Source organism: Lissotriton helveticus, chromosome 11 (genome assembly GCF_964261635.1).
Source record: "Lissotriton helveticus chromosome 11, aLisHel1.1, whole genome shotgun sequence".
Taxonomy (NCBI): Eukaryota; Metazoa; Chordata; class Amphibia; order Caudata; family Salamandridae; genus Lissotriton; species Lissotriton helveticus.
The window spans coordinates 1,145,432,326-1,145,453,989 of record NC_136072.1 but is presented as its reverse complement, the minus strand read 5'-3'; positions in this window follow the sequence as shown (position 1 = coordinate 1,145,453,989).

Genomic DNA, 21,664 nt, shown 5'->3' with positions numbered 1-21,664 from the left:
TTCTTTCCATAGGGTTTAATGTTCATTTCTCCTCCCTGGTTCCTGGCACACGTGGGATGAAAGTCCTCTCCATGACATTTAAAAGATGTCCCAACCTGTTGTTGTACTTTTTTTTTTTGGGACATCCCCGACCCCCACCAATAATGTGTTCCGTCAGTTTTGAGTATGTGTCGAACATCATAGCTGTGCTTTGTTACCGGACACCCAATGTGCTGCTTTGCGAGGCATGCTGTATTCGGAGTATGGAGGGGAAGCTCCGCCCATATTTTTCATTGGCTTGTCATTGTCTTAAGTTAATGTTCGCTTCTGATTCATTAATAGGCTTGTTAGGCCCTCCTTAGCACCGCCTTGTCTTCATTTGTAACCTCCCAAGTCTACACCCCGTGTTACGTGTGTTGTTGCTTGGTATGCTTTAATTACAGCCTCCAAGCACTATTTTGTTTAATGCTTTTCCCTGCCTACCTGCGGGACACGCTTTTTCGTTGGCCTTCATTTTTTTTCCATAACACAGCACGCCACAGTGGTGACCGCCTTTGGTTTATTTGCGGCGCCAAACATGGCCGCATATTTTTTTTTCTTCTATTTTTTATAACATTTGTTTGTAAAAGCGTTCATGTGGTGTTTTCACGTTAATGGCAGCCACGCCCCTTTCTTTAGACTAGCTGCGTCTACGGAATGGAGCATGACCGCCATTAAAGGGAAAGCGCTGAACGGTGCGCTTTTGCAAACCACCATTTGCACTTCAATAGGTTTCTCATTTCCGAGAGTTTAGTAAATGTGAGACCTATTGCCGTGCACATTTTTTTTCATACTGCTGCTACAAGAAAGAAGGCGTCAGGCGAGACTCTTTGAAAACGAAACTGGGGGCTCCTAAGAAGCGCCGGCAAGGCTACATGGTCCTTACCTTTGTAAAGGTTTGATGGATGCAGCCTGGATTGAATGCATGCCCAGGTGAGTCAAGGAGCAGCAGCTGACCCATGGAGAGCAGTTAAGCCATGCTTTGCTTTGCAAATTGCCACTTGTGAGGCGCAGGTTCGGGAAGCACTGAAGAGGGAGGGTTAGCGCTCTGGAGCTGGACATGGGTAGTCACGCGCTCTACAAATCCCATAAACATAAACATGAGACTGACTGCAGTGCTTTCCTGTGCCTCACCCCTGCTGAGCTCCATTCTACCACCCAGTTGTGCTCCTCACTGAACATAAACACAACAGAACAATACATTCCTGCCTATATCACCTCGGAACATGGTACAGTGTACACAAAAATAAGCAGAAAAACAGAAGTCCGCTCCGCACATTCACACAAAAAGATTCACAAAAGTGTAATTGCCTTATGTGCTGATCAATCGTGCACATTTTCTTTTCCTGACCTGAGGTTCACTTAAAATAGTTGATTGTCATGTTAAATTAGAACTTGGAAACTAAAGTTGGATTGCAGATTGTTTCTAACAACAGTTCTCAAGTCATCGGATCATTAGCAGCAGACGGAATATGGAGCAATACGCTCCACCAAATTTTTTGCGATATTGGTGTGATCAGGCAGGCTCTTAAGAGTCACAGCAGGACAATTGAATTAAAGTGTGAGACCTCGCTGCAGGCCACGAGGTCAGGTGTGGTCTCATCTCGAATCACTAATCTCTCTCTCCTCTTCTCCCTTGTGTGCAATGTCATAATGGGCAACCCACACCAATAAGAAGGGAGAGGCAGAGCAGCCAGGGCATAATGGCCAATCACTACATGGCTTCACAATAAAGCCAGACAGTAATTGGTCATCCTGCTTGAATTGCTCTGTGGACAGGAGTCTCCCATCCCGTGGTACCTCGTGCACACCACTGCACCAGAGGACCAGTAACGGCATCTTTCAGCCAATCCCTACACTGCTCCCTTGCTGTCAACACAGCATGAGAGCAGTGCTAAGATTGGCTTGGGCAGGCAAACTCACAGCCCCCTAGGAGACCGGGGGCTGCGGCTTTAATCCCACCCCCCCACCCCATCCAATCCAAACCCCGCCCCATTCACTGATTACTAATTGGGCATGTGAGACTCCTCCAGAAAGGCCTTTTGTGCGCATGCTGGGCTGACCAGAGAAAGACACCAGTCCAACTCGACATGCTAACTTTGTGATTGTTATAGACCATGGTATTTGCTATCAATATTTTGTAAGTCCCTTCCCCGGGCTGCAGGCACAATAAAGGTACCGCCTGGACCGCGGCTGTCATTTGACTACCAAGGGCAGAATCAAAACACTTGTAAATCATGTAAAGTTGTTAATAATCACATTTAATTGGAAGGCCTGGGGTCCAAAAACATTCAGGGGGCGACACCCCTGACGCAATAAGGTAGGACCCACCTCAGCGTTCATGTAGCTTCTGTTCCCTCTCATCTCCCACCTTGTACTCTAGGCCACTGCACTGTACTCTGCACCACTCTACTCCCTGCCACTGCGCTCTGCACCACTCTACACCACTGCACTCACTCTGCATCTCTGCACTCTACGCCACTCTGCTCTTCTCTGCACCACTCTACACCACTGCACTCACTCTGCATCACTGCACTCACTCTGCATCTCTGCACTCCACGCCACTCTGCTCTTCTCTGCACCACTCTACACCACTGCACTCACTCTGCATCACTGCACTCTACGCCACTCCGCTCTTCTCTGCACCACTCTACACCACTCTATTCCACTCTGCAGCACTCTATACCACCACATTCTACTCCACTGAGCTTTATACCACTCTGCTCTATGCCACTGCTTTCTACTCTGCTTCATTGCACTCTATGCCACTGAACTCTACTCTGTGCCTCTCTACTCTGCACTACTCTTCTCTGCACTCTATGCCACTGAACTGTACTCTACACCACTCCATTTGACCCTGCACAACAGCACTCTATGCCACTGCATTCTACTATGCCACTCTGCTTTTCACTACTGAACTCTACACCTCTGCAATCTGCACCACTCTACCACTTCACTCTCCCACTCTACTGTATTGCACTGAACTCTACACCATTCTTCTGCACTGCAGTCTATCCCAATGCACTACACGCTACTCTACGCCACTGGACGCCACTGCACACTACACCACTCTACTCTGCATTACTCTACTGCACTGCACTTTACTTTGCGCCACTCTACTCTGCCACTGCACTCTATGCCACTGTACTACCTCATGCTACGCCACTACACTCTACGCCAGTCCACTCTGTGCTACGCCACTCTACTCAGTAGGCTCTACACAGTAGGCAAAACCGTTTCGCTTTGCCAATGCTTGTCTTATCTGTACCCTGGCTGGGAGACTGCATATCCAAATTCTTAGTAAAAATGGGACCTTCATGATATCTGAAACGTTCATGAAGGATATGTTTATGGGGTGTGTGGTTCACGGGTAAACTGGTGAATAGTGGGGTCTGTTGGATATCACCAGCGCATCACAAAGGAAGCCATTACATTGTGCAACAAATGCAGTCCATCTCAGACATTCCAGATTACATGTACAACTGTACGGTTTCCATGATCACGCCCTAAAACCTGTTGTTCCTGGTGGGTGAAGGTCTTTTCCAGTCAATCAACAAAAAGGGGGAATATGGGGCTTTTTATAGAGGTCCAACATAAATGCCCAGTCAGATACTGCTATTTAAAGGTATGTAGTTCCTCTTATAGTGGTGCCTAGGCTAGGCACCACTATAAGAGGAACTACATCTAGGAGTAAAAGTAAGCGGTCACACACTGTGTGACCTAAATACATGTGATACAGCTGTGACTCCATTCTGTATCCCCATCTTCTTTTAGGTCAATGGAAGAAACTACAGAAAATTCGACTCGTAGTGTGAACACGTGGTAGGTAGTAAAAAAGCAAAATGACCCCGCACACTTAAACAGTAATTATTGTAGTAACAATAACATTGTACAAGCTGTTATATTATATTCTTTCAAATGTTCTCCCAAAGATTCCAAAGTCAGGTTTCTTCATTAGAAAATATTTCTTTATTCACAATGGGTATTTTAAAACCAATAGCCTACGCGTTTCGTCCGTTACCGGACTTCTTCAGGGTTCAGGAAATCAGTTTTTCATCCCTGTTCAAAGGTTTACCAAGTTTCACCTATTATTTTTTGGAATTTGTCTTATATACGAGCCGAGAACAAAGTGGTGGCGTTTCGTCAGTCGTGCGGTCGTCTGGTATGAAAAACTGATTTCCTGAACCCTGAAGAAGTCCGGTAACGGACGAAACGCGTTGGCTATTGGTTGTACAGCTTGTACAATGTTATTGTTACTACAATAATTACTGTTTAAGTGTGCGGGGTCATTTTGCTTTTTTGGATTTGAAAAACAAGGTTTTTGTTTTCTAATATTGGGATCTAGGGGATTGTATCCCAGACCACCAGCACCTACACGTATATACACTATAGGGATTCTGTCTCCAGTGCGGATATAATAGCCCCAGTCCCCTGTCCTGGCTTGACGTGGTAGGTAGTATTTAGACACCCCCCCCACGTTGTGTGGATCGATTCACTGAGTAGGTCCTGAAGAATTGCCACGGATCAATCTGACCAACAGGCATGAAACATGTTGACCTGTAGAGTTGAGCATAGCCTAAACTAAACCTTCGAGTCAGATAGGCTGCCACTCTGTTTATTTTTCACGAGGTGGGTAGCCAGCCAGAATAAAAGTCTTATTTGGACTATCCTACTTTTAACTCACCCTTGCACAGTATCTACACGCTTTAACCCACACACTCCCACTGCATCATAGGGCAAGGAACAAAATATCTCCGCTAAAGATTCCCTTCACGGGTGCCCGTTGGGTATTGCAGCGCCGACCCAACGAGGAGCAGGTCCATATGAAGAAGTATGGCACCTAACTTGCTGGATGTGTGAGGACCCTAGTTCCGAAAGAAGGAATTCTCCCACTCTCCTTCCCACACCTAACACCACAGAGTTTGTAACTACAAACAAGGGTGGTTTGGCTTACTTTTCCTCCTATGCACCAATATAAGAGGAACTACATACCTTTAGATAGCAGCATCTGACTGGGCATTTATATTGCACCTCTATAAAAAGCCCCATAGTCCCCCTTTTTGTTGATTGATTACTTGCATGGGCGACCCCGTGGGACACAAGGTTATCCGACAGTGTGAATCACACTGACTGGCCCAACTTTCACGCGCTATCTCCATTTCTATCAGGTAGGATAGCATTGTCACCTACCAGAGATGGAGGACAACCAGGAATGTAGTCGACATTCTACAGACTACAGCCTCCCTCCTTGGAACTGGAGGAAGTGTGGCCTCAGGGTCACAATCCGAAGACTGGTCTTCCTTAACTACACTCAAAAGAGAATGGCTTAACATGGGGAAACTTTTGGTCCTCTTCTTTTGACGGGGTGGCCGGGTGCGGAGGTGTTGGGTTTTTGTCACTGGAGACACAAGTGGTAGGTGGGGCCTGCACAAAGTGCCTGCAGGCAGTGTTGGGAAGTCCACGGTTGGCAAACCCAAGATAGGCTTCAGATTTGGAGGGTCTGGGGATCGCTCTGGTACCATTGGTCCACTTAAACTCTGACTAGGGGCACAGGTGCATTGGTGACATCATTACCTCTAAGGCAAGCCAGGTTCCCATAATAAACGTTGGCGGATTCTTGGAAGCTCTCTGCCTAGGAATGCTAATTTACATGTCACCCTGCTGTAGGGGTGTAAACACCCTCTGCCAGAACAGGCTTTGTTCCTGACTTTCTGAGAGCATGGGCCCTCACCCTGGCGGTTCAGAAAGTCATCTATGGTGGCAGGCTAATCAGAACCAGTCAGCCAGCACACTAATAGCTGGCAGGTTTTCAGGGGGCACCTCTAAGCTGCCCTCTGGGTGCATGTGTTAATAAATCCATCACTAGATTCAGTGTGGGTTTATTAATACAAGGTGTTTGATACCAAACATCTTTGGCTCCAGTGAGGCTATCATGTAGAAGTGGAGCTCGTTTCTGACAAGTGCCCAGCACATGTACTTAAAATGGCTTCCCTGATCACTTTTACTGGCAGTAATTGAACTGGCCAGCAATTTGATATATCTGCTCATGAAGATATGTTCACACATGAAGTATAGTGCAGCCTGCCTAAGGGCTGTAAGGCCCGTTTTGGGGGCAACTTACCTATACTGTATGCAGTGCCTGCAGGCATGGCACACAGGGCTGTGTGCCATGTTGTGTTTTCACTTTTGTCTGCACCAAGAAACGCAGTCTGCAGTGGCAGTATGTATGTGTTTGGTGAGGGGTCCTTTAGTGTGGCGCAATCCATGCTGCAGCCCTTAGGGACCATCTTTAGTCTCCTTACCCTAGCTACAAGCGGTTCCATCAACTAGGGACATATAGGGGGTGCTGAATGTATTGCAATTGGGGAAACCACTGTACAGAGTAGGGAAAGAAATCTGGCATCGGGGGGCTGGTTAGCAGGAAACCAGTGCACTTCCAGTCAAAATGTAATTGAATACCAGGCAAAAAGCAGGGGTGACCATGTCATAAAAGAGCACTTTCTTACATTGTGTGCTATACAAATCTCATTACATGAGGTTACTACCTCGGTCTGAGACCACCTACTTACAAAAGCCCATTCTAGTAAAAATACTTATGACGGCCTTGGCAACTGCAGGAACAGTGAAAAGCCTAAGTGGATTTGCATCAGGATACCTGGTGGCATGATCCACTACCATCCGCACAGATCGGTTTCCTGAGGCTGTTTGGGGGTCAACAGGACCAACAATGTCAATCCCTGTCCTCTCAAAGGGCACCCCAACCACTAGGAGTGGGATTAAGGGTGCCTTTGGCTTGCTACCTGTCTTGACCGGTAACACAGAAGGTGCAAAACCCCTTTACTATCTGGAACATTCTTGGCCAGTAGTAGTGGGTGACTATCCAAGTCTTTGTCTGGCCAAGATGCCCGGCTACAGGGATGTAATGTGCTACAAAGAGTAAGAACTCTATTGCTGAGGCACTACCACTCTCCTAGCGACACCAGGTTTGGGGTCTCTGGCATCAATATACAGGAGTCCCTCCTCCCAATAGGTTTTACTGTGAACCATTGACCTCTACCTTTTTAGGTCTCGCCTGAGCCAATGCGCTTGCGCATTGCTCCGGCGAGATTATAGTAAGGGGAAAAGAACAGTCCACCAAAATGGCGGATTATACACAGTTCAGGTGATCTATGCACGTGCACAGAGCCAGCCACGTCACACACCACCATTTGTCTGTGCCTCACATCAGACTTCAAAGGCTGCCGCTCTCCCAAAGGCTGCCGCTCCCCCGCATCAGACTTCAAAGGAATGTGCTCCCGCCCCCCGCCACAGCTATGCCAAGAGCTCGTTTTGCTTGCTACTCCTTGCCCTCTGGTCTCCACCTGCTCTCCCCTGTGCTTGCATCTTCCTTCCTTGGCCCTGGGTGTTTTCCGTTTTCTCCCATTCAGTGCTTATTGATTGCTGTCCAAGCCCCAGCCCTCGCTGCCTCTATCATTATACACTCTCCCTGTGTTTTCCTGTTTCCCCTTGCTTTTTCTAGGCTCCATCATTCTGTGCTTTGATGAACTGAATGCGCTTTGTAGCACTCAACCCCATGCATGTTCTTAGCTTCAGTCTCTGTGCTGCTGAACCACATCACTCAGGGGCACAGCCACATCACTCAGGGGCACAGCCACATCACTCAGGGACACCACCACATCACTCAGGGACACCACCACATCACTCAGGGACTCCACCACATCACTCAGGGACACCACCACATCACTCAGGGACACCACTCAAGGGCACCACCACATGACTCCGGGACACCACCACATGACTCAGGGACACCACCACATCACTCGGGGGCACCACTACATCACCCGGGGACACGACCACATCACCCGGGGACACGACCACATCACCCGGGGACACCACCACATCACCCAGGGACACCACCACATCGCCCAGGGACACCACCACATCGCCCAGGGACACCACCACATCGCCCAGGGGCACCACCACATTTATTATTTATTTATTTATTTAGTATTTTGTAGAGAGCACAGCTACCTCCGACGGAGGTGTCCCGGCGCTGAAGACATTATCTCAGAGGGGTCAGGTGAAAGTGAAGGAGGAATTAGTATTAGATCTGGGCAAAAAGCCAGGCCTTTAGTTTTTTCCTGAATAGAGGTTCTGACGTCAGAAATCTTAACTCTGTGGGCAGCCGATTCCATAGTTTGGATGTGGCTACTGCAAGGGCCCTTCCTCCCGTGCGTGCAAGACGAAAACGGGGGCAGATCATGAGGCGGAGGTGGTTAGATCTGAGGTTTCGGGGGGCTTGTGAAAACCTCATTCTGCGACGTAAGTAGGTAGGGCCTCGATCGTTGAGAGCTCTAAAGGCCAGAGTTAAGGTTTTAAATTGAATGCGCAGTCTTATTGGGAGCCAGTGAAGTTTGATTAAGTGGGGTGAAATGGGATGACGGTAGGGAATATTGCAGATTAGCCTAGCCGCTGCATTCTGGACTTTCTGTAGTTGATTACTGAGGTAAGTAGGAGCACCTACATACAGGCTGTTGGCGTAGTCCAGATGAGCGGTGATGAGGGCATGGACTACTGTTTTTCGAGAGACGAGCGGTAGGTAGGGAATGATTTTTTTTTATCATTCGTAGCTTCCCGAAACAAGCTGAAGTGACTTTGTTGATTTGGGTCTTGCAGGAGAGGGTGTTATCAAATTGAAAGCCTAGATTTCGGGCGGCTTGGACTGGTTCCGGGGGAGGGTTGAGTTCAGGCGGCCACCAGAGATTGGAAGGTAAGGGCGATTTCGGATTAAAAAATAAGACTTCTGTCTTATCTGTGTTGAGCTTTAGATTATTGGCAGACATCCAGGAGGCGATGTTCAGCATACAATGGCAAAAGTTGTTGAATAATTTTTCAGAGTGGTCTTTAAAAGAGAACACCAGTTGGGTGTCGTCAGCGTAAAAGGTTACTTTGACGCCACAGGATTCAACCACTTTTGCCAGTGGTTTGAGATACACATTGAAAAGGAGCGGGCTAAGGGCAGAGCCCTGCGGAACGCCCCAAGTCAGTGGTTTTTCAGAGGAAAGAAAGGAACCCAGCATCACTTGTTGGACTCTATTTGTGAGAAAAGATTTTACCCACGAAAGGGGAGACCCGCAGACACCTACTTCTTGCAGGCGAGCCAGTAGTTTGTCATGAGAGATGGTGTCAAATGCCGCGGACAGGTCGAGGAGGACCAACATGGCCTCCTCTCCCCTGTCCGTGCATTCTCGGATCGACTCCGATACCTCAAGTAGCGCCGACTCAGTACTGTAGTATGGTCTGAAACCAGATTGGGTATCGTGGAACAGAGCGTTTTATTCTAGGTATTCGGATAGTTGTTTTTGCACAGCTTTCTCAAGTACTTTAGCAGGCTTGGGTAAGAGTGAAATCGGACGGTAGTTGTTTAGACAGGAAGGGTCAATGCCAGCCTTTTTTTGGATTGGAATAAGCATTGCGTGCTTCCAGGCGGAGGGAACAACACCAGTGAGTAAAGAGGAGTTCCAAATTTCGAGTAGGGGGTTAATAATGAGGGGGGCAATTTCATTCATGATTAAGGCCGGGGCTGGGTCCAATGGAGAGCCAGACTTACATTCCCAAAAAAGTTTTAGAGCATGTTCCTTGGTAAGTGGTTGGAATGCAGTAAATGTATGCTTGCAGTTAGTGGCTAGATCTTCGGTAATGTCGGATCCGTTTTGAAGAATGGTTGCCGCTATATTGGCTAAAAAAGTTTGAAAGGTTTTCACTCAGTGCTTGGGACATAGGTATCGGAGTGGATAGTGCACTGGGATGAGTGAAATCTTTCACTATATTGAAAAGGGCCCTGGTCGAGTTTTTTGGTTTGGCAATTGTATCTGAAAAATAGGTGCTCATGGAGTCGCGTTTAAGTTTGCGAAACTCTTTGAGGCGTTGTCGGTAAAGGACCTCGGCACCCGGGTGATAGTTCTGCCTCCAAAGTCGTTCCATCATTTTGCGCATGCTTCTGTGTGCCCTTAGCTCTTCAGTGAACCATGGGGCAGAGGGTTTTTGTCTGTGGGTAGTAAGGGTTTGTAATGGGGCAATTTTCTCTATAGCGGTCGTGAGATCATTATTTAGTATACGCACCGCTTCATTGAGGTCGTTCGGTGGAGGGTTAAGACTGTTATGGTATTTTTGTTCTAGGGCAGTAGATGAGAGATTGTGCCATTTTCTTCCTTGTGTTCTGATGGCAGACTCCTGTTTGATAGTTAGGGTCAAGGGTACCTCGAAAGGTATTAAGAAATGGTCAAACCATGTTAGAGGTAAGGAAGGGAGAATTTTAAGGTTATTGCAGTTAGAAAAAATAAGTTCGAGGGTATGTCCTGCGGTATGGGTGGGGCCTTTTACCCTTTGCATTAAATTTATATTTTGCATGGATTCCAGGAGATGGGAGGCGCGGTTACAGCTACTTACATCAACATGGTGGTTGAAATCTCCTAGTAACATGAAGTGGGGATGTTTAAGAGAGAGATCTGCCGCGACTGCCAGAAGCTCTAAGATGGCAGATTGGGGGGTATTCGGGGGTTATAAACCAAAATCCCTGAGGAAATGGTTGTTGTGGAGTCTGTGACTGAGAAGTAGAGAGCTTCTATAGGCTTGATGTTTATAATTTTCCTAGAAGTAATTTCAGGTGATTCTTTAGGATCACAGCGATTCCTCCACCTGATTTGGAGCCTTCACGGTTTAAACCAGTGAAGCTGTATCCAGTGGGTACCGCTAAGGTGATGTCTGGATTAGAGGAGTCTTTAATCCAGGTCTCAGTTAAAAATAATGCATCCCAGGATGTGGAGGACAGTAATAGCCAGATGTCATTGGCATGGCAGGGTAAAGAGCGGCAGTTCACCAATCCCATAGAATAGGTTTTGGTGGGAGGGGGCTGATTGGTTGCGGGTTTACGGGAGCGGGTCCAGTCGGGGCATAGAGCAGAAGGGCAGTTTAGGCATTTGTGCTGAAAAGGGCTGGGTAGGGGAAGATTGCAAATAGTAGGAGAAGGGCAGGATGATTTACCTAGGTCTAGGAGCTGTGTTCTGGTCCATGTAAGTCTCTGAGCGGGTATTGGGCTAACAGCATGGCTGGCCCTAGGCCCGGAGCTGGCGCGGACGGGCGCAGACGGGCTTGCCTTAGGCGCGCCTGTGGCGCGCAAACATCGCGCCCGCTGCGCTCGTCCGCTCCGCGTACCGAACATTGCCCAGGTGCACCACCACATCGCCCAGGGGCACCACCACATCGCCCAGGGGCACCACCACATCACCCAGGGGCACCACCACATCGCCCGGGGGCACCACCACATCGCCCGGGGGCACCGCCACATCGCCCGGGGGCACCGCCACATCACTCGGGGGCACCGCCACATCACTCGGGGGCACCCCCCCTTCACTCGGGGGCACCGCCACATCACTCGGGGGCACCCCCCCTTCACTCGGGGGCACCGCCACATCACTCGTGGACACCGCCACATCACTCGTGGACACCGCCACATCACTCGTGGACACCGCCACTTCACTCGTGGACACCGCCACATCACTCGTGGACACCGCCACATCACTCGTGGACACCGCCACATCACTCGTGGACACCGCCACATCACTCGTGGACACCGCCACATCACTCGTGGACACCGCCACATCACTCGTGGACACCGCCACATCACTCTGGGACACCACCACATGACTCTGGGACACCACCACATGACTCAGGGGCACCACTCAAGGGCACCACCACATGACTCCGGGACACCACCACATGACTCCGGGACACCACCACATGACTCTGAGACACCACCACATCACTCCGAGACACCACCACATCACTCGGGGACACCGCCACATCACTCGGGGACACCGCCACATCACTCGGGTACACCGCCACATCACTCGGGTACACCGCCACATCACTCGGGTACACCGCCACATCACTCGGGTACACCGCCACATCACTCGGGTACACCGCCACATCACTCGGGGACACCGCCACATCACTCTGGGACACCGCCACATCACTCTGGGACACCGCCACATCACTCTGGGACACCGCCGCATCACTCCGGGGCACCGCCGCATCACTCCGGGACACCGCCACATCACTCTGGGACACCACCACATCACTCTGGGACACCACCACATCACTCTGGGACACCACCACATCACTCTGGGAAACCACCACATCACTCTGGGAAACCACCACATCACTCTGGGAAACCACCACATCACTCGGGGGCACTACCACATCACTCGGGGGCACTACCACATCACTCGGGGACACCACCACATCACTCGGGGACACCACCACATCACTCGGGGACACCACCACATCACTCGGGGACACCACCACATCACTCGGGGACACCACCACATCACTCGGGGACACCACCACATCACTCGGGGACACCACCACATGACTCCGGGACACCACCACATGACTCCGGGACACCACCACATCACTCCGAGACACCACCACATCACTCGGAGACACCGCCACATCACTCGGGGACACCGCCACATCACTCGGGGACACCACCACATCACTCGGGGACACCACCACATCACTCGGGGACACCACCACATGACTCCGGGACACCACCACATGACTCCGGGACACCACCACATGACTCCGAGACACCACCACATCACTCAGGGACACCACCACATCACTCAGGGACACCACCACATCACTCAGGGACACCACCACATGACTCAGGGGCACCACTCAAGGGCACCACCACATGACTCCGGGACACCACCACATGACTCCGGGACACCACCACATGACTCCGAGACACCACCACATGACTCGGGGACACCACCACATGACTCGGGGACACCACCACATCACTCGGGAACACCACCACATCACTCGGGGACACCACCACATCACTCGGGGACACCACCACATCACTCGGGGGCACCGCCACATCACTCGGGGGCACCGCCACATCACTCGGGGGCACCGCCACATCACTCGGGGGCACCGCCACATCACTCGGGGGCACCGCCACATCACTCGGGGACACCGCCACATCACTCGTGGACACCGCCACATCACTCGTGGACACCGCCACATCACTCGGGGACACCGCCACATCACTCGGGGACACCGCCACATCACTCGGGGACACCGCCACATCACTCGGAGACACCGCCACATCACTCGGAGACACCGCCACATCACTCGGGGACACCGCCACATCACTCGGGGACACCGCCACATCACTCGGGGACACAGCCACATCACTCGGGGACACCGCCACATCACTCGGAGACACCGCCACATCACTCGGGGACACCGCCACATCACTCGGGGACACCACCACATCACTCGGGGACACCACCACATCACTCGGGGACACCACCACATGACTCCGGGACACCACCACATGACTCCGGGACACCACCCCATGACTCCGGGACACCACCACATCACTCCGAGACACCACCACATCACTCAGGGACACCACCACATCACTCAGGGACACCACCACATGACTCAGGGGCACCACTCAAGGGCACCACCACATGACTCCGGGACACCACCACATGACTCCGGGACACCACCACATGACTCCGAGACACCACCACATGACTCGGGGACACCACCACATCTCTCGGGGACACCACCACATCACTCGGGGACACCACCACATCACTCGGGGACACCACCACATCACTCGGGGGCACCGCCACATCACTCGGGGGCACCGCCACATCACTCGGGGGCACCGCCACATCACTCGGGGGCACCGCCACATCACTCGGGGGCACCGCCACATCACTCGGGGGCACCGCCACATCACTCGTGGACACCGCCACATCACTCGTGGACACCGCCACATCACTCGTGGACACCGCCACATCACTCGGGGACACCGCCACATCACTCGGGGACACCGCCACATCACTCGGGGACACCGCCACATCACTCTGAGACACCGCCACATCACTCGGGGACACCGCCACATCACTCGGAGACACCGCCACATCACTCGGGGACACCACCACATCACTCTGGGACACCACCCACAATGGGGTTTCCCGGCGCCGCAAGAGGTAACGCAAGAGTGAGTCCAAAGTTATCATTGAGGGAAGAGCCAGGTCGCCAGGTCTTCAGGTCTCTGCGAAATTTCGTCAAGGATGGTTCAAATTTCAATGCAACTGGAAGAGAATTCCACAGTTTTGGAGCCAGACAGGAGAAGGAGCGTCTGCCCATTCTCATCAATTTAAAACATGGAATCAGATTATTCCCTTGAGATGAAGATCTGAGAGGACGGGAAGGAACATATTGTTGGACGAGAGACTGGAGATAGGCCGGTGCTGACCCCTGCTTAATCTTAAACATAAAGCAAAGGGCCTTAAATTTGACTGTGCTTTCAATGCGGAGCCAGTGTATGTCTTTGAGATATGGAGAGATGGAGGATCTCCATGGGACCTTGCATAAGAGACGGGCAACAGAATTTTGAACAGGCTGAAGTTTCCTCTGGATCTCCTGAGTTCCTCCAAGGTAGAGCACATTGCCATAGTCCAGGCGAGAGATGACCAGGGCCTGGACTACAGTGCGCTTGGTAGAGTCAGGGAGCATCCAGAGGATTTTCCGAAGCCACCTTAAGATGGTAAAACAGGTGGCTGCCACTTTAACCACTTGTTGCCGCATGGAGAGCGAGTCATCCAAAACAAAGCCAAGGTTTTGTACCTGCGCAACAGGAAGGGGTAGAGGGCCAATTTCCGGGGGCCAATGTTGGGGGCCCCAAAGATGCTTATGCTTGCCCCAAATAACCACCTCCGTCTTGTCCCCATTCAGTTTTAAAAGGTTCGTCTGCATCCACTCTGCCACTCGACTAAGACCCTGTTTGAGAGCGGACGGGGAACACAGCTTGGCCGAAGAAAGAGAGAAGATAATTTGAGTATTGTCTGAGTATGAGTAAAGGGAAAGACCAGCCTTTTCCACGATGGTAGCCAGGGGCCTCAAATAGATATTAAAGAGCATAGGGCTCAGTGAGGACCCCTGAGGCACCCCATGCGCAGACGATCGGACGGAAGAAGAAAAGTTGGAACAAACAACCTGAAATGATCGAAAACTCAGAAAAGAGGCCAACCAAGCCAATGCAGGTCCGACCACCCTAGCCGCCTTCAGTGCTTTCAGAAGGATAGGGTGCAAAACTGTGTCAAATGCGGTGCTTAAATCTAGATGAATAAGCGCTGCGGTTTCGCCTTGATCAAGGCGAGAACGCAAGTTCTCGGTAACCCCCAAGAGGGTGGTCTCAGTGGAGAAATGGGTGCGAAACCCCGACTGGGACTGGTGTAAGAATCCTGTAGTCTCCACATGAGAGGTAAGATGTATATTGATGTGCCTCTCCAAGATCTTTGCAAACATAGGCAGCAAAGAGATAGGCCGGAAATTCGAAAGCGTCTTTGGGTCTGCGCCAATTTTTTTTAAAGTGGGACTACCATAGCTCTCTTCCACTCTTCAGGGACAGTAGATTCCCGTAGTGAAGAGTTCAGGAGCTCTTGAATGACCAAGAGTAGGTCTGGAGATAGCTGTCGGAGAATATCAATAGGAATTGGGTCCAGAGGAGAGCCTGAGTTCACCTTAGCCAAGCAATCGAGGAACGAACTCTGATCTAACAAGGGCCACTCAGGGATCTGTACCACAGAAGATGGGGATCCATGTTCTCCCAAAGAGGGAGGCTCGGGATGTGTCCGAGAATGAGCGGATGAGTGAGAGTTATAGATCGTTTCGACTTTAGTTATAAAAAAGTCGGCGATTTTGTTGGATTTCCCCCAGAATGGGAGGGGTGGGAGAGGTGTTAGAGCCTGCTAATTTCTTCACCATTGAAAAAAGAGCTCTCGGCCGGTTTGTGGCGCTGTCAATGGATTCCGAAACATAGATGGCTTTTGCCTTTCTACAGGCACTATGGTACTGCCTGAGCGCTGATCTGTAGATCAGTTTGTCGCTTAAGGCATATGTTTTTCTCCAGGATCTCTCCTGATGTTTACATTCGGACTTCAGTCTTTTCAGATCGTCCGAATACCATGGAGCTGGAGGAAGATGTGTATTGGATCGCCTAGAGCATAAAGGCAGGTGATGATTAATATTCGAGGTCAGCCAACAGGATACTTCGAGGTTCAAAGAAGAACACATAAGTTTAGTGTCTGGACGATTAGCAGAAAGTGAGGCATTAAACGCAGGGATATTCAGCTTGGTCCATGCTCTATAGCTACCCATAGCGCCAGGAAAAGTCGATTTCTTAGCGCTTTCTGCAACCAGACTAAAATGAATGGCAAAATGATCTGACCAGTCAAGGGGAAGAGCAGGGACACTGCAATCAAGCGAGATATTAGAAATAATAGGATCAAGTAAGTGACCAGCCTGATGTGTAGGACCTTGATTGCGTAAGGTTAAATTAATGGCCTCACAGTCAGCTAAAAAGATTTTACTTAAACTATTTTGGGTGTCTTCTAAATGGAGGTTCAAATCGCCCAAGAAAGTAAAATTGGCTGACTTCAAGGCAAATGGAGCTACTCGCTCAGCAAACGATGATAGCCACTGGGTGGGTTTGTCGGGGGGTGGTAAATAAGCATTCCCGATAGTGTCAGTTGGGGAGAGACCGCTAGTTTGAACAAGGCAGCTTCACAATCAGGAAATGGAAGGGCTTCCAATTGACAGAAATAAGTGACCTTAAAAATGATCGCAATCCCACCACCTTTCCCAGTGTCTGTCTCTTCTGGCAATAACATAGCCAGGTGACACTCAGGAGCCACATCACTCAGGGGCACCTCCACATCACTCGGGGGCACCACCACATCACTCGGGGGCACCACCACATCACTTGGGGGCACCACCACATCACTTGGGGGCACCACCACATCACTCGGGGGCACCACCACATCACTCGAGGGCGCCACCTCACTCGGGGGCACCGCCTCATCACTCGGGGCACCGCCACATCACTCGGGGACACCACCACATCACTCGGGGACACCACCACATCACTCGGGGGCACCACCACATCACTCGGGGGCACCACCAAATCACTCGGGGACACCACCACATCACCCGGGGACACCACCACATCACTCAGCCCAACCACATCATCACTCAGCACCACAACAGCACCAGCCCATGCTGAGGTCTCTAGGTCATTTCCTAGCAGACATTGCACTGGAATTATAGAGGACACAACCAACTTCTTTTGGCCAGTAAACCCTCCCCCTTATAAGGTCACAATGGCCATGGGATGAACCTTAGTATGGTTAAGTTTGTCCAGTCAAGTACTGTTCCTGGGATATCAGTTACCATGGTGACACTTGCACCTATATCCTTCAGTGCTTCTACTTCAACCCTACAGATATGTGGCTTTTGTCTGCTCTTCTCCAGGTTACTGGGCCAGTCAAGCTATATCCACTGCATCATCAGAAACGAAAGTAGCTTCAGTGTGGCCTCCGACCTGGTCAGGGCACACCAAGGATACCATCTGGAGAATCACCAAGCCAGTAGAGACTGGAGGTGCATTAGCGGGGCCATTTTTTGGTCCAACTGAAACACCAAGCCTTTTGGATCCCATTGTTTACCCGAATACCCATCCTTTGTTTGGAAAATGCCTCTGGCTCACCCACCTGAACAGGTTTTTAGGGTGCTATTGAAGACTCAGGGTTTTTCCCCTTTATGTCCCACACCTTTCCCTTGGAGGGTGGGGAGGGGATTAGCAACCCCTTTTTTTGGTCACCCACTCCTCGGTTCTCTCTGACCACCCTTGTTTTGACCCAATGGCCAGTATTCTTTCCCAGCTCTTTAGGAAAGACTAACCCTAGACCCTCTAGGTACAGATGCAATTTTCCTGATGTATAATTACCTTAAAAGTGCTCCTTCATTAACAGATTGCAAATCCATTCATAATCTTGCACCTTACTGCCTTTCAACAAGTCACCTGGTGTTTTGATTAAGTCAACAAAATCTACCCAGGACTGACTCAAGGTTTTGTGAGTCTCCCTGAACTTAATGCTGTACTCCTTAGTGGTGAGTTCTAAGCCCTCAATCAAGGTTTCCTTCATAAGACTCAGCATCTGCTTCTTCCAGAGTGAGGAGCCTATCCCTGCATTTACCTGAGAACCACTCCTAGCATGGAGAGCCCCAGTATTTCTGGTATAACTTCATTTTACATGCCCTCTAAAAGGCAGGAAAACATTTGGTATTGTCATCATACTTGGGAACAATCCCTTTGGGGATTTTTGGGATCAGAAGTTTCCTCTCTCTCCCCATTTACTTTATTGCTGCCACTTCTTATGGGTCCTAAACCCATGACAGCAATTTCCCTTTCTATGGCCAGTATTTTGGCCTCAAGGGCTAGTCTCAGAGGGACTAAGTCCTCTTCATCCAGCACTTCTTGTTATGAGTGGTCGGACCTCTCTCTTACATCTGTTCCATCCTTGTGTGAAGCACGCCGGCATACACTCCCTACTACTCTCGGTGGCATATGAATGCTATTGTAGAAGCCTATTTAGCACCTGCGCCACAAAACCGTACACCCCCACTATTCCTCTCTTGAAGACACCCAGGGGCAAAAGGATTACCACAGCGGCGGAGCTACATAATTAGGACGCAGCCGGCATCCGCGACACAGGGAATCTCTTCCGGAGCAGTGTCCTAGTCCCATACACCATGCTTGTCTCAAATGAGGGTGATTTTTTTTTACTGCATTATTCTCACTGCAACTCTCTCAACCTGTTGGGGCAACCTATTCATAGAACCTCCTGTGCATCACACTATTCAATACTTGCACATAATGGGCGGTGGTTCGCCGCCTCTTTCCGCCATCACGCTACAGTCTCACTAGACTCCTTAAGATTCCATTGGGAGGAAGACTTGGGGCGTCTCTTCTCCGATCCAGAATGGATGGCTGCTCTAGAGAACCCCACTCGAATATCTCGCAACAAGCGTTTCTGCCAAATTGAATTCTTAATTCTACACGACCGTACCTTACGTCAGCCAAAAGTAACAAGGACTTTCACTGCACATACTCTACTTGTCCCAGATGTCATTTGACTGACGCAGACTACAAATGCTGTGGCATTGCCCGCTCTCCATGGGTGCTGGATTGAGGTGGCTGCCACCCTTGCTCGCTGCACAGACCGCAACATCCCTTTCCAGTGGGAGGTCTATCTCCTGCGTCTATTCAGCAGGAGTAGAAAATATAGGGTCACTTCCCGTTTCCTGGGCATGGCAACTGCTAAAGTCTAATTATTAGGAGGTGGAGGTCCTCTGTAGCTCCCCACACAGTAGTGTGGGGTCACTCTTTGCCGAACTGGGCGGAAGCGGAGAACGACGCCTTACACAGGGAGGACTTGCTTGGCCTTTGCAAATTCCCCCCTGGCCGACAGCTGGGAGGCTATTCCAGCCTATCTGCAGAAAGACACAGTCCAAGTATATGGGGAAAGGGGATCAGACTGTTGTAGCGTCATAATTAGGAATATGCATTCATCTCTACATAAATAAGGTACTTCTAGGGTAGATCTCTCTCTTAACCAGTCAGTGAGCTAGTTCTTATATGCACGGCACTTCATGCATTCGCAACACACATTGAGGGGTACTGGGCAGGGTGCAGCATGTCACTAGCAGTTACTCCCCTCCTCCATCCTTTAACTTACTTTGACCTCATTTTGTTGAGCCCTACTCCCCCTGTTCAAATCTGTGTTATGATATTCTTGAATTGTATGCATTTTCATGGACCTCGCGGTGGCATTCAAGCCACAATCTATGTCTGCATTTGGCCCTCATGTGTATGTCTACCTTGTTTATTTTTTCATACCGCAATGTATGTCCTAGTGAATTCAAGCCACCCCACCATCCCGGGCTCGCCCATATGGTGATATCGTGCAGGCATATGTGATTTTGCTTCCGTTGTCTATTATGAAAACCAATAAACAGATTTACGAAAAAAATGTGTGGCCTGACCTTCCCCAGTATGGGCAGACCCTCTTGGTACAGTGTTAGGGTAGAGGGGGTAGGAATCTCCTCATCACCTGTTCCATTGGTAGGGAATCATACTCATGATTGCTGGTTACAGAATCGTCTTCACCGACCGCTTCCTCTTCATGAAGGTCAGGATTTCCAGGTCTTGCCGCTGTGCCGCGGTTGGAGAAGACTCTGGTTTAATTTTACAAGCTTTACAGAGGGGCTTTAACTGCTTCACAGTATGTAGCAGATAAGGTGTCAGGTTGAGCTCATCGACTCTCTCCTATGTGCTAGTCCTGGTTAGTTTAGTTGGGATCTTTTTAGAAAACCAACAAAAATTTAAAATAGACTTTTAAGGCCTAACTAACTTTGACACATCTTACATTTCTAATACAAAAGGACTGGGTGATTTAACCCAAGGCACTAACAGTTCAGATTATAAAATGTGGACAAAATTGAAAATCAAAATATCTGCAAAAATATTGTGGGTTTCTTTGTTGAATCACCTATTGAACATGTGGTAACTGCAAATGTAAACTCTTGTACCCCACCACTGAACCACCAATGTAAAGTAAAGTCCACATTTGTAAAGCGCACAATCACCCGTAAGGGTCTCTAGGCGCTGGGGGGCCGTCGGGAAGATTAAGCGAGCTATTGCCCAGAGTCACATGGTGCTGGGCTAACCTGCCGCCGGAGCCAGGGATCGAACCGTGGTCCCCAGATTCCAGCGTCAGTCGCCCTGGCCGCGGCGCCACACCTCTGTAGGAAGCTGGCTTTATATGTAGTGTACCAAAATGAGGTACACTACATAGAAAGCCCAGACCACCCTTATTGGCTTACAAGGCTTAAATTAATAATTCCAAATGCTCTATTTTGTGGTAGTGAGGGTGGGCGGTTTAGGCTTATCAGAGTAAAGTGTCAATAAATTAGACACACACTCAAGAAGTAACTCGAGACCAATTTAGAATAATGACGTTCTTTAATTTTACACACTGAGATCATAGGAACTGGGTAAGTACTTTATACGTTATCAAATTTTACAGTAAAAACAGCAGACAATGACAGCGGTCAGATTTAAGGCATGAGACTCAAAAATGGTAACCTTATCCTTTGGGAGAAACGTTCACTGTGTAGACACCTACAGACAACTAAAGCTACTGTTCTTATGGACTTAAGGTAAGTAGGGGCCAAGGTCCAAGAAAGCACTGGGAGTTTAAGTTTACCTGCCCTAGGGTGTCCGGTTGAAGAGGTGCTTTACCTGGCTCAGCCTCGAACACTATCAGTTAAAGTAAATGGGAAATGCACCTGTAAGAAAGAGGCTATATGGGGCAGGAGCCCTGCAGAACCCAAGGTGGGGCTCGCCTCTTGAGGGTCTCAGGACCACAAAGACTCAGTCGGTTTATGTGAGCCTGGGATGGGAAGCCTCTAACTCACTGATCCGCCGGACACAAAACACCTCTGTGTTTTGTCCGGCGGGACAGTGACTAAGAGGCTCTCGCAACTCTCAATATTCCTGCAGAAGAGGGAAAAGAAACATAGCAGGGCTACTCTCAGTGTGGAGCTGGCCACTCTCCAAGTCCCTCGACGTGCAGGTATGTTTTGGTGGTGGTGTTCCGACTGAAGACAAACAAGTCTTGGTGTTTGCAACCAGGTCCGGTACCTAGGGTAT